The sequence below is a fragment of the Asterias amurensis genome, chromosome 16 (genome assembly GCF_032118995.1).
Source record: "Asterias amurensis chromosome 16, ASM3211899v1".
NCBI lineage: Eukaryota > Metazoa > Echinodermata > Asteroidea > Forcipulatida > Asteriidae > Asterias > Asterias amurensis.
The window spans coordinates 4916236-4931594 of NC_092663.1; the positions used below are offsets into that span (position 1 = coordinate 4916236).

Sequence of the window (15359 nt, forward strand, 5' to 3'; positions counted from 1 at the left end):
AAGCAGATAACGAGGGCAATTTGTGTGATTGACGTTGCACTGAGCATGCGCACATTACCGATAATAATATTTTTTACCGGGGGAGTCTGCTGCCCCCTATTATCTGATCTTCATTACTTAGACAGTTCGAGTTTAATGGTAGTCTTTAGCACCAACGAGCTCCAATACCAAAACTTTTCAAGTAGAAATACAAAGACAATTGTGCAACACGGCATTAATAAGGGCAAATGCAACACTCGAGAACATTGTAAGTTACAGAGATGCGGTGAAGGATACCCGAAGATTGTACAAAATGTCGAAGATCATCTTCCAATCGACCAAATGCAAAACGACCATGACGGGAAAGCCAACTAACCTCGATGCATTCCTTGTAGACGGAGTACCCTCATCGTTGAATGAATTTGAGATACTTGGAGTAACCGTCGTAAGCAATCTGACTTGGTTAAAGCATAAAGAAACCTTTTTCTATGGTTAAAGGCACTGTGGACATATGATTTGTAATTACTCAAAAGAATTGTTAGCATGCAAATTTACTGTTTACGGCTCTCTAGTGGGCTTCATCAAGTAATTGTCATGGTCATGAACGTGTGTAGTAATTATTAAAAGTAGGCCTACACTCTTCCTTTAAGATCATCTCAAAGGGGACATTAGGAGTCAATGGAGTTATCATTCGTATCGTATGCAACTCAACACGACAAGCCTAGTTCACAGATGACAGGTATCTGCAGCCACATTTCTGTATAGAAGGTGACCAGCCACTGCACAGCAGAGTTATCGGTTACATCGTCTCAGTGTATGCTCCCTCTCCTTGCAAGCTGCAAGAACGCAGTGGGCAGAAGTTTGTTTTATTCACACGGCCATTACCATGTAATTGGACAGTCTTCCAGTCTCTATTGCGATATCACTAGGGTGTAGATGTATGTATTGAAATACCGTGTGCATCAACACCATCTTACTTAAACTAGTAGAAATAGCAAACATTATCACGGTACACTCATGTGAACTCAAACTGTTCCATAAAAACTGATTTTATCATGATATCCATTTCCATTACATTATGTAAATTTGAAGGGGGAAAAATGTTTGTTTTAAAATCATTGTCTTCTGCATTATTAAATTTACTGTATAGGATTGAAATACCTGTTATTTTGAACTGAGTGGAATTGAATTAGTGATTATTTTTACCACGTATTTCCATAAGTGTTTCTAAAGGAGGATGCAACCTGAGCGATTTGAACCTGTAAACTTAGCTGTTAACGGTACATGCCCTTTCTATGTTACAATGCGACTGTCTTCAAACAGGTGTATATCTTCTTTGGAATGCGGTCATATATGCATTTGGTATCCGCTATCATCTCACTAAACATCCATGCGCTCAACGATCCCAATGAATTTCTCAACAAGTATAATTTGAATTTATGTTTTACTTGAAAGTGTGCTGAAAGGCAATGGACACTTTGGGTAATTACTCAAAATATATAAGCGCATAAAAGCTTTCTTGGAAATGGACGAAGGAGAAAAGCTGTTGATAGTAAAACAAAAAAGACATTGTGAGAAACGGCTCCCTCTGAAGTAACATAGTTTTGTGAGAAAGAAGTAATATCTCACTAAGGGATTTGAATCTGAAAAACACCATCGGCCGAAAGCCATTTGCAGGCATCTGAAAGCACACACGGTTGTGCAACAAGGGATTTTTTTCTTGCATCTTCGATGACCAATTAAGCCCTCGTGATAATAATGGTTGTTGACAATAACCAAAGGACCTTTAATAATCTGCATTTAATTGACAAAAACACTCTATGACCCTAGCTTTAAAAACAACCACTGGGAACAAACTTACAAGATAAAGGGGAGGTAGTGCTTTCTGCTCTACCGGCCAGGCTTCGGATTGATCATACCCAAGCCTACATCCGTATGGGTAACCCTGTGTCAGCCCTAGCTAAAGGTGGCAACGGCCTCTGAAAAAAAAAATTGTAGCCCACACCTTGAAGTGGCCTTCAGGCCTTGTGTGTATAGCGACTTGCGTAAAGAAAAAAAAGGAAGAAAAAGGGGGAAAAAAACATACCTCAAGTCTGAGTGATTTCATATTCATTCAGAAGATTCTTTATATAATAGTCAATATCGCCAGACAAACATTTTCCCAGAGTCTTTTCCAACTATCAACATTTTTTACGATGTTTACAATGGATGGTAGTGTTTGATACAGTCTACAATTAACTTGTGTATCATCAATCTGTCGATGTCTGCTTGTATTTGTTCGCACAGACCCGTAAACATTTTCCAATTATGATTGTGTAAACTAAGGCGTGAACTAATGCTTGTTGCTGCAAAAGGACACTGATTGATGACAGTGTCTTTGCAATGCAAATAATCATCAGTTCGTTGCACAATTGATTACGATAACAGTCAATTTCATATTACACTAATTAGCAGTTCACTATTTGTGTGTTTTAAGTCTTAGGTGCAAGTCGTAAAAAGCAGGACAGTTCTTTTCAGAACATGAGAAGTCTCCCGAACTATCCGATAATTCTACTCCGCGGTAGTAGAATATTAGCAAAACAGTTCTGTAAAAGACAAACTCTACCTGGCAAGTATAGATACACACGTTACCGCAAGCCAAATTGATACTTCACCATGCAATGCCTCGCATCATTATAAGAGTAATGTTGTTGCCTCGGTTTGACCAGGTACGTTTGTCCAGGAGAAGAAAAAAACACGTGGGTGGAATAGCAACACGTCGGTTATAATGTTTTAAATTTAGTTCCCCGCTATGCAATTAAAATCATTCCTTATAAAGTAGAATCATTAACTTGCTTGTCAGGGCCTGGACGGCGTTGAAAATAGAACCCTAGATACAGTCACGTTTTTGGGGCTGTCACTGAACGTGATAATCCCCGAGCTGACAAGAGGGTGGTCCGGGAGGGGATGGGACGGTAGGGGGGAGCATGGTTAAGCCACTGTCGACGTAATTAGTCGTGGCTTAGGGCCTGACATGCGGTTCTTAACTTGAAATATACTTATTGACGGAATACTTGTCTATGATCCTACTTGTCTTCGCTCTTCATGAGTTCCGAAAACATGAATCAAGCGGTGGGTAAAAAAAATCACGACGATAAAGAAAGTGTCTATGTTCATATTTCCCCAGTCTGTTCAACAAGTGACCTTCCATATCAGCACAGTAATGATCGGTGCTTAGCCCTAAGCAAGATTGTACACAATGTGGGTCTGAGTGGCAATCAAGAAAAGAAAAAAAAACTAAAAAAAACATTCCTAGAACAACTATTGTTATACAATGAATAACCTTTGAAAATTGCACTTCAAGAGGTAGATAATATCGCCGAAATTATTTAACTGCAACGTTTCCCTGTTAGCTTGTTTTTTAAATCCCATTCTCTAAAATCATGTTCCTTAGAAGGGAATCCTTGCTCAAAATGTAATTATCAACGGTTAGTTCGTACGGTCATCATGGTCATTATTTTTTTTTTTTTTCATTTACCAAAGGAAAACACTGCCTTTGAATATATTGATTATAATGCGGACTGCAATTTGCTGTGCCATAATGATGTCCATTTACAGGTAAAAGAAAACACACTTCGCATACACAATGGGTCTGACATCTCCTGCATCGATAGATAATGGATCACAGCATGGTCGTTAAAGGCAGTGGACACTATTGGTAATTACTCAAAATAATTATTAGCATAAAACCTTACTTGGTGACGAGTAATGGGGAGAAGTTGATGGTATAACACATTGTGAGAAGCGGCTCCCTCTGAAGTGCCATAGTTTTCGAGAAAGAAGTCGTTTTCCACGAATTTGATTTCAAGACCTCAAGTTTAGAACTTGAGGTCTCGAAATTAACCATCTAAACGCACACAACTTCGTGTGACAAGGGTGTTTTTTCTTTCATTATTATCTCGCAAGTTCGATGACCGATTAAGCTCAAATTTTCACAGGTTTGTTATTTTATGCATATGTTGAGATACACCAACTGTGAAGGCTAGTCTTTGACAATTACCAATAGTGTCCAGTGCCTTTAACGTAAGGGAAATAAATTATCTCGACTTGATTATATTGAAAATGAAGTAGTATTTATATTATATTTGTGTGTCACCAGCTGCTTGTATTTATTTGGTTTAAATGTGTTTACATAATTTATTCATGCATTCATTAATTTATTTGAAGAGGCAAGAAGCATATTTTTATTAGTATTTCTGATAATGAAACCGCACTGTATTCAAAATCATTTGACACGTATGGGTGAAGATAATAGAAGGACATTATAGGTTGGAAACAAAGTATAATGGTCACGTGACTGTAAATGAGTCGAGAAATATCCAGCGCGATGATATGTAACAATGATATACTGGAGCATTGATTAAACTCCGTTATTTGAGGAACTGATCTTTACGAAACTATCACAGCAACAGTTATCAGCTATGAGCTAAAGTAGTCCAAGCCGATTTTCTACTTTCCGCCCAGGGCCCAATTTCATAGAGCTGCTAAGCACAACGATTTGCTTAGCATGAAATTTTTTCCTTGATAAAAACAGATTTACCACCAAGTTTCCATGTGATTTTCAGGATACGCAAACAAAAGCTGATTACCAGTGACAAGCATTATGTAATAAATGGAAATTTGGCTGGTAATCCTGTTTTTATCGGGGAAGAAATTTCATGCTTAGCAAATTTGTGTGCTTAGCAGCACTATGGAATTGGGCCCAGGTAGTAAATCATGAAGCGGGACAGTTCTTTAGAGAACTGAGATGTATCCCGAACAATCCGATACGTCTAATCCGCGGTAGTAGAATATATAGCAAGACAGTTCTCCAAGTAACAAACTCTACCTGGCAAGTAGATACACACATGGTGTTAACGCAAACAAAAATACATTGATACCTCACCATGCAATGCATCAAATCATTTATAACAGTTATCAGCGAACTAGTTATACGCCGCATGTATCTAACGCCATGGAACTGTATTATAGCGTAATATTCATCAGGTCAGATGATATGAATATACCTTTTAAAACACCTGATAGCTCTCGGTAGCCCTTAGCCACCTGTTCCCATGACAACTGATCCCTTGAGTGACATCAGTCATGAATTTTGATTGGTTTCAACAAACAAACATCGACTATAGTGTTATTGTTATTTTAAAATGAAACGTGAATTACTCTGGATTGCTTATTTAAGACCTTGTCCAATAATCTTGAAAGGTTATTATGCGCATTTTATCTCATTATAAGGAATCGGCTAGAGTGGCAAAATTTGACATCGATCATTTCAGTTTGTTTGTTCTCCTCAGGTGAGCCTATTGGGATTTCAGCCATTCACACAGAAGAAAAAAATATATAACAACTAATTGTTAACCTATGTCACCTTGCCAGTTAATCTCTGCCCACGTGCCGACAAACCCTCACTTGTATAGTGTTGCAACAAGTTACGCAACCTGTATTGCCTCTGCGCATAGTGCTGCCCCCCTCCCTCCCTTACCCGTCTCGACCCACCGCACCCCTCCCGTTACTTCAGTGATATTGGTTTATAATTGTCCCATTGAAAACAGGCAGAACAAGGTGAAATGTAGCCAAACGTTACCAACACATTACTGACAATATTACTTTGCTGAGTTGTTTTGACACATTTTACCGTTCTATCTTTTTAGGTAGTTATGCTCATAAATGTTCAAACTTTCCAAGAAGCAACATGGGGGGGGGGGGGGGGGACATCCAGGACCCACTGGGCGCGACCGGAAGGCAGATTGTATTACGGGTCAATAACTGTGTTTAGGGCACAGTTCTTGTTCAAAATTTCTGAACAGACACGTTACGTATACAATGTTTGAGGAATTTTGTACACGTTTTGGCGTTGTCTCTTGCTAGGAAACAATATGCTCATAATTATGTCTTTTTAAAGTCCGTAATGTATAAAACATGAAGGCTAAAAATAAATAAATAAATAAATAGTACTACAAAATGAACATGAAAGCAGCATATGTTATTTATTGATGTATATATTTGTTTGCACCTGAGGGGAGTATTTGATGAGTTGACAGCGAAATGACGATCTTGTCCCTCATTGGTAACCGACGACCGTCCTAGCATGACCCGTCATCTGAGCTCAAGGGGGCACGAGTACCACTTGGTGACTTTATTGCTTTCTCCAATCTCAGTGCGTTCCTCCTCGAGTGTACTTTTACAATATAGATGAATGTTCTCGCCTTTTGTATGTTTTAAGTCCTGCCTTTACGGGCCTCTCAGCGTTTCTTGATTGACAAGCGGGAATAACCATATCATCAAGTTAACCCGACGTGACCCCATTGCGTGGTCCCGGGTTTCATATCACGTGATTCAGAGGTCATTAATCAAGTCAACAAAAGCAGCGCGGAATTTCTGAAAATGTTGTGTATCCACCCCTTTGTTTTATTATAGTGTTGTTTATTCCATTACAACAAATTAAGCATAGATAACATATTAATATTAATTAATTAGCCTTACGGGGCTGAAGCGAGTTTGATTTTTACAACATTAAGACAGGTTAAAATACACATATTAAAAATGTACACAAAAAAGACAAGACGATTACTTCGGGGGTGGGCTGCATCAACTTCTTTTTGCAGGGGTCGTTGTCAACCTACTATCCCTTTACGTTCCATACAGATGTTGACATCAAGCAAAATGAAGATGATTGGAAAGGTAATAAACTAAACGGTCATTTCGCCCTTAGCATTTTGAAGTCGCCAATACGTATTTCGGTACCTCAGCCCCACGCCGTGTTTAGCATTGACAAAGTGAATGATGATGATAATGAGTGAACAAATTGACGTGTGTTGTTGAGATGGCACTACATGACATCATAGTGACATACATGATCGTGGTTGGTGATGTAGTACACAATAACAAGTATTAATCAAAATAGATGTTTGCTCAAAATATGTATGCAGCAATAACCAACGAACAATTAAACAATAATAATAATAATAATAATAATGATTATACTGCGAAAAAAAACATTACTGCAAGTTCATTATGATATCATTGGTATTTATTCAAAATAATTATTAGCATAAAAACTTACTTTATTAAGAGTAATGGTCAGAGTTTGATAGTATAAAACATTGTGAGAAACGGCTCCCTCCGAAGTGACGTAGTTTTCGAGAAAGAAGTATATTTTCCACGAATTTGATTACGAGACCTCGGATTTAGAATTTTAGGTCTCGAAATCAAGCGTCTGAAAGCACAAAACTTCTTGTGACAAGGGTGTTTTTCTACATTACTATCTCGCAACTTTGGCGACCAATTGAGCTCATATTTTCACTGATTTGTTATTTTATGCATATGTTCTTTGGCAATTACCAACAGTGTCTTTAAGTATACACTACAATCAAAGGGCTCCAAACGCCCGCGAGAACAAGTAAATTTTGCAACAAAAGTACAAGAAACTGATATCAAACAGACATTTCAAACAAACAAACAAACAAACAAACACAATATTATCGTGATTACGAACAATAAATGAAAGAGAAATATCAAAATGCTCAAAACTCCAAAAAGACACATAGCAATCTAACAAATAAAACAGGTATACCAAGTATCTTTATACTAGACTCTTGAAGTCGACAGATGCGGAACAGAATAACTCTTATGTCCGAGTGGTGTTTAGTATCAATTTTTAATTTCAAAACGGATTAATCACAACTAAAAAGATGTCCCATCTCTTACGTGTGCATCTTCTCATGAATTATGCATCTTCTCATGAATTATTCATGGCCTCTTGATACGGGCTAATACATCATTGCAAGGCTTCTGCAATGTCGATCCCTTTCGTGAATTATTGAGACAAGTACCTGAGGCTTTGACCGTATTAGGTACGGGAGATTACCCAGTCGTTTCACCTGTATCGCGCAATTTCAAATACCATGTGATACACCCTTAAAGGGAACCACGCTCGTGTTCTGTCTTTGCGAACAGTTATACTCGTTAAAGGCACCGGAGACCTTTGGTAATTGTCCAAAACCAGTGCACTCACTTAGTATATCCCAACATAATGTATACAATAACCAGTCTGTGAAAATTTGAACTGAAAAGTTGCAAGAGGAAGACAAAACACCGTTGCACAGTTGCACAGCTCCAGCAAAGTTTGGAAAATGAAATACTGTTAAACAATTCATGACTTTGTATCAGCAATATTTTCGCCCTCGAACAAAACTACCTTTAACCGTCGCGTGAGTATAACGTGAGGTAAGTATTGGCATGGTGTTCATGTATGCTTCATTACTTGTGAAATTGTCCGTAGGGTTGGATCAACTAAAACCCAGTATCTCCATGAAATCAAAGTGTGAGGCTGTCAGGGGTTTTTCTCATTTTAAGCTAACAATTTGATAGTTGTTATGGCTGTAAAAGCAGAGAGCAAAAAAGGCATTGATACAACGTTAAAAGAGTCTGTTTTTATAAACACACTATGACGCTGTCGTGTAGGTTCAAAACCAGTGAAAATAATGTTTAAAGATGCTTCGTCAGATTTTTGGCCGATTTGACACAAACATTTTGATTTAAAATTCATTAGATATTTTGATGGGGGTCGAGAAAGTTACAAGCTTTCATTTGAGCCATTGCTTGAAAAGGTCCGCCAATTATTAGTAGCAGTGAAATAAAAAAAAAACTGCTCAAAATTAGTATTTGTCGGATCCCGACAATATATCACGTGACCAATTCTTATGTGTTTTATAAGAAACGTTTTAAATTTTTGTCATGGTTCCTGATCATTAAAAGTAAAAGGTAAACTTGTTTTTCGTTAGAGCGGTTGATACTCTTTGAAATATCATTCACTCAAAAAAATTCTATTTTTTTACATTTGGGGTAAAAAATCTGACATAGCATCTTTAATTTATGATGAGGCTGGTTGAATTAATAGCGATTTATTGATCTAACAGAATGATGTTTTTTACGGGCTGTAAAAACATAGAGAAAGGAAGGAATCTGAAAGATTGCGTCATCTGATTAACGTAATAATCATTGTTTGATAAACACATTGACGCATCAAGTGTGGGGTCTAAACGAGTACATGTTTAACGTATGATGAGGTTGGTGGACTGATAACGAGTCTATGGCCATCTCCATTGGAACACGTGTTTCATACCACAGTTTCAATTAGTTTGAAAACAAAAGTGTATTACGGGTTTGAAACAACTATTCTACTAAACTCCCAAGGCGTCCTTGCTTTAAAATGTGCCAGCATCATTCCCAATTGATATTAATATTAATCAAATGAGAAATAAATCCATATTTCTCCGAAGCTTCGACTGCTGCCAAATTGGAAATATGAGCTAATTGTATTTCAGTTTGGTTACATTTTAATTCACAAGGGTATTTGTCTATTTCACCTCTTACTAATAGAATACCGAAACACAAACTCGCTGACAGATTCACAATTTGACTTGTGGCGCTGCGCATCTTCTTCCGGTCATTGTACACAACAAAAGAAGATCTAAAATGCGTATAATTATGCATTCACCTCCTATGCAAAAGTGCGATATACAACAAGAATAAGTTCGATTGACAACACTCAGTGTAATGTCCTTTCCAACCAGTTAAATACACTACTGCAATGTTGTAAATTTACAGAGGCTGAGTGTCACCCCGTGGTCTGTCTAGGAATACATCATTTAGAAAGTAAATTCAGCAACATTAGGTTAACTTAAGTAAGACAGCACATCACTTTGATGACATTTTTTTGTTCCGTTTGCCTTACCCTTGACGGCCCCTGCCAACAAATATTTATGTCCGAAGATTTAAAATAAATCCATGAATAAATAAATGACTACAAATATCCAGCAATTAACATATTATACAACCGCAGAAATAAAGTTGAACTAAATTACATTCATGAACAATAATTACTCTTTGTAATTAGCCATCTCTATTATAAGATTATAGAAGTGAACTTATCATTGGTGTTACTGCTATTACTAGAATTTCACCCAAGTCGGGCCCTAACTACGGGAATTTGAATACGAGGAAGCGATCCACAGTCCCTTTAGAAACGTCTGACACTCTGATGTACTTAGCTGATTCAGCCTTGACTCTTAGTGCATGTTATCGTGTAGCTTGAGCGTGCTAATGTACCAAGTAACGACCCTTGAGGAACCAGGCGATCACTCGACTAAATATAACATGCCCTAGGTGATAACACACAACCATTCCTTTATAAAACATTACATTCACCATGACATCGCTGGAAATTTTCTACGTGGGCACGATGTTTTGAGGGACTGGTTTAAGTCTTATATACTGAACCCTTTCAAGAAATGTCACATTTGATTAAGTGATAGGTAATTTAATGACACGACAGTAATGGAAATATTACCTTAAAAGTATACCAAGTATAGCTTTCAATAGTACATGTACGTCGGTTATGGGATTGAGGCAAAAGGAAAGAATAAAGACAAAGTCATTCAAGATATCATGGGAGTCGTAAGACTGTCTTAAATGAAATATATGTCACCTTTTGGGAAGGTAAGTGGTCCTACCTAAAACCAACGTAAGTGATCGGGTTGAGAGCGTACATCAAGTCTCGAGGTATAGGAGAGGTTAAAGGTGAATTGAACCATTATTATTACTTCACTTCTTCATCGTGCTATTTCTCAACAAAGATATAAGACGTGCAATGTGCAAACGGTTTTCAAACCAGCTATGAATACTTGTGAGTAAACAGCATAATTAAAGTCACTGGACACTAATCAGGATAATTGTTAGCATAAACTATTTGGTAACGAGCAATTGAGAGCCTTTTTATTGTGAGAAACGGCTTCCTAAGAAGTGTACCATAATTTTGGAGAAGGAGGTATTTATCACTCAAATATTAAATACTTCAGGCCTAAAGCTTTTTATTCGGCATCAGCCATTGTTCTTGTGTAACTACGGTGACCAATTGAGTCAAATTCTTTTTTTTTAAACAAATGTGTTGTTGTATGCAGGGTTTGGAATATACCAAGTTAAAATGCTACTTTTAAACCTCAAAGCTCGCTGGTTATCAAATCCATTCCCAGCTCCTGAAATTCCTGTTAGCTGAATGGTAAAGTACGTTAAGACTATACAAAATAATACACGGTAACCGTTGTTTATTTCAACTGCTGCAACCGAAACCACTCCCCTGTAATTCCACTTAATCCTTTGCTTCTCGTTTTGCTATAAAAGCACGTTTTGTATGATCTCTGACGTAAGTCTGGTTTGAATCGAAAGCAAATGCCATCTCCCATTTATACTCACTTTACAACAGACATCATATTATTATTCATTATGTTTACATTTGGCTGTTACTTAATAATTAAAATGTCCACGATGTGTGTTCAGTGAGTTGTTTTGATAATTGTTTAAGAAACTGTTTTCAATCTTTTAGAAAAGCAATAATGTATATGTACGTTTACTTGTCGTTTTATTATTACCGATTGTTAACGTCAACAGTCATTCAGTGCTCTTCCTGTTTCGCTTATTGTCCTTTACATGAAGTGTGGGTGCGGGAAAAGGTGGCGTATCAATGCACCACGGAGCGTTGGAATCATTGTGTTCACACAAAACACTCGAGAGTCTCGAGCATAAAACATCTTCGTCTGGAGAGGTTTTTACACAAATGTAAATTAACATTGCAAACACAACATGACAAAACTTAAAGCCATTGGACACTTTCGGTAAACAGTATTGTCTAAGTCCCACACTTCGTGTATCGCAACTTATGTATAAAAATAACAAACCTGTGAAAATTTAGGCTCAATCGGTCATCGGAGTCGGGAGAAAATAACGGGAAAACCCACTCTTGTTTCTGCACGTTGCGCCGTGTCATGACATGCGTTTAAAATAAATCCGTAATTCTCGCTATCGTGAATTGATATTGTTTTAATGTTTTCTCAAAAAGTAAAGCATTTCATGGAATAATATTTCAAGAGAAGTCTTTCACCATTAGCTTTTTAAACCCTGTAAATTATTTATAAATCTGTGAACTTTTGTTTTTCTATACCGAAAGTGTCCAATGGCTTTAAAGGCACTGCATAACAACTTCTGGTGGAAAATCAAAATGATTTTTAGCATAAAAACTTACTTAGTATGGAGCTATGGAGAGATTTTGATAGTATAAACCACAGTGATCAACCGCTCAATCTTATGTAACGTGTTTTTGTTTTTGGTTGTTTTTTTTTTAACAAAAGTAATTTCTCACTCAAATTATTAAGATACTTCAGGCCTGAAGCCTTATTTAACTGAGAGCACAGAAATATTTTGCACAAAGGGTATTTTTCGTTCAGTTTTCGTTTGCAACTTCGATGACCGATTGAGTCATTTTTGTACAGATTTGTTATGTTGTGCAGATGTGTCAGGGTACACCAAGTGGGAATACTGTTCTTCGACAACTAACTAAATCTGTCCAGTGTATCTCATATCATTCTAATATCGTATGGTGAACTACAGCATTGTCCTTGATGTGTCAAAATGGTAGCATTTGCACCTGGACTGTCATTTTCGCGTGCAATGTGGGGTATCGATTTTGCATTATCACAGAGTATAAGTTCGAGATTTTCCAGGACATCTCAAGACGTGCTTACATATCTGTAACATCTTCATCTCTTCATCATGTTTCCTCCTCTCGCATCAACGACCTAACGATTTTGGCAAAGGTGTTTGCTTACAGCATGTACTGTAACAGACACCTATACATGAATGTAGGCCACCTGTTGTTTATATCATGCAAAGAGCCTTTGGAGGAACTCAACATCATTGTTTTTTTCCAACTAAAGATTTGCTGGCAGTGTAATAACTTCATTTTATCCACCATTCATAAACCGACAAACCTGTTTACTAAAGCGATGAACGCCAAACTGGAAATTAGTTGTATTTATTTCTCATCAAATAATGACAGTTCAGACATAAATATAAATATATTTGTTTACTGATTTCGTTTTGTTCCTTTAAAGGCAGTGGACACTATTGGTAATTACTCAAAATAATTATTAGCGTAAAACCTTTCTTGGTGACGAGTAATGGGGAGAGGTTGATGGTATAAAACATTATGAGAAATGGCTCCCTCTGAAGTGCCATAGTTTTCGAGAAAGAAATAATTTTCCACGAATTTGATTTCGAGACCTCAAGTTTAGAACTTGAGGTATCGAAATCAACCATCTAAACGCACACAACTTCGTGTGACAAGTGTATTTTTTCTTTTATTGTTATCTCGCAATTTCGAGGACCGATTGAGCTCAAATTTTCACAGGTTTGTTATTTTATGCATATGTTGAGATACACCAACTGTGAAGGCTAGTCTTTGACAATTACCAATAGTGTCCACTGCCTTTAACAAATCATATTTACTATAGGCAATTTAATAAACGTTCATGTAACTAATGGTTTGAGGAATATTGTGCAAAATTTTATTTGCGCTCCAGTCTAACAAAGAACACTCACATCTTCAATCATGACATAAAATTTCCACACGGGGGTGTTTTAATAATAATAAAACTTTCCGTCACTAATGTCTTCCGATTATTCGTTAACATAATCAACAAGTAGATCCCGCTCAAACATTACAACATTTTGGAACACTCTTCATAACCACATCAAGGATACTCAGACTATTTTAAATTTTCAAGAAACTGCTAAAAATAATGTTACATTGTTCACCAATTGTATGTCAGATAATTCCATGCTACTGTCACTAGCAGCTTCAAACAAGTTATGTTGATTTTGGCGCCATATAAATGATTGCTGATTGTTTGATTAATTGATTGATTTATTAACATGATTTTTTAGTCCGAGAAATAAATATGAAAAGTTTACGATTTTTTATTTTTTTGACAAAAAGTATGACAACGTAACACATGACCAGCATCACTAAACACAGCGCAAACATTACTACGGAAACTTACAATCTTACCTGATATTTAGTAAATTCCTGACGAAATTAAAACTTCGGCACCAACAAGTGTCAATGTGGAACAAGTCTCGTGAGAAGGGGGTACGGTTCTAATAACGCCTAGCGTTTCTGTACAGCGCGGTTTGGCTGTCGCTTGGGGTGTCTGAAGAGATAGCGAGATGCAAAGCACTCCTCTGACGGCAGCGTATCTCCAACCCTTTGCTCTCAGCGTGTATCTTCAATAATGAATCACCAAACGATGTGCCCGGCTTGGATAACGTGTCACGATGCATTTGCCGTGCTTTTTCTACTACTGTACTACTGTCATCAGAGTGTGGGCACGGTGGAAATTTATGCAAATCGAAATACAGTGATGTGGTGGCTTCACTCTTTGTATATAGACAAAGTATAAACTAAATTAACCCGGGGAGGGCCTCCAGTAATATTTTGAAGGAATGATTGTGGGACAAACTCAGCTGATTCAGTCACTACATAATTTGTATAGTTATTACATTATTACAGAAAATATTCACAATAATGTTTCAATTACATTAGGTGTGTTCAACAGGTGCGTGTACAGGTGGGGGTTATTGCCCCCCCCCCCTTGAAAACATCTTGCCCCAAAAATAAGTAATAAAAATAACCGTTGAAGTTACAGATAATCGGTATTCACTCTTTTGAACAAATCCATTCAGTGATTTTGATCTTCAAACGTTGAGAAGAACATTAACATTTTCAGATATTTATTTTCAATAGGGTGTAGTAAGCTTGATTGTTTGTAATTAAACAAAACAATTGAGGTCATTCCATTTGGGGAGTTGCATTCCAGCCGGAGATTTGCAAATATTAACGCATATTTAAGCAAAATAAAATCACAAGAATTGACCGTTCAACACTTCATGATAAGTTGATTCATAATTTGTCGCAAGTGTCTAAAAAAAATTTTAGAAAAAAACATGTGGAAATTATGAGTCATTTGTTAGACAATTTAACGCAGAAAACGTTCACTGTTTTGTTGAGTTGAATCACTCATTTTGAACACGCAGAAATTCTGCGTGTCAAAAATGAGTGATTCAACTAAAGGTACCCAACTTGATACGTAAATGAACTTTAATCATCTGCTATCATTAGCCGGTAAATCTTGTAAAATATACAAACGAATTGAATTTGTGGTCATGCTTTCCCCTCATGGGTCATCTATTGGACACTTTAGACAGGCGTGGAAACACAACAAGCGAAACTCCCCCCGTTGATTTAATTTCCAGGAATATCTTGCTTGGGAACAAGGTTTAGGTTGAGCACCATACTATCGAGTTTCGGTTGGGAGTTGAGGCAACGCGGTGCTCCGGAGATCTAGCAATGTGTATATCTATTGCATACATTGTTATTTAATTCGTTTCAATGTAATGCGCGTTTATTTTCTATGTTGACAATGGTAATTTAACATACAATTGAAACAAAT

General features: G+C 37.1%; 1 protein-coding gene across 2 annotated transcripts in view; it reads right to left on the reverse strand.

Moving 5' to 3' along the window:
* Positions 1-15359, reverse strand: part of LOC139948997 (uncharacterized) — a 121337-nt gene that overhangs the window by 59688 nt on the left and 46290 nt on the right. The window contains exon 1 of one of the 2 annotated variants that reach the window (XM_071947385.1): positions 13919-14045. The exons of the other annotated variant lie outside the window; for it this stretch is intronic. The gene's annotated coding sequence lies outside the window, so the exon portion shown is untranslated. Of the gene's footprint in view, positions 1-13918; positions 14046-15359 lie in introns of those variants that run through there. 2 annotated transcript variants of the gene reach the window in all.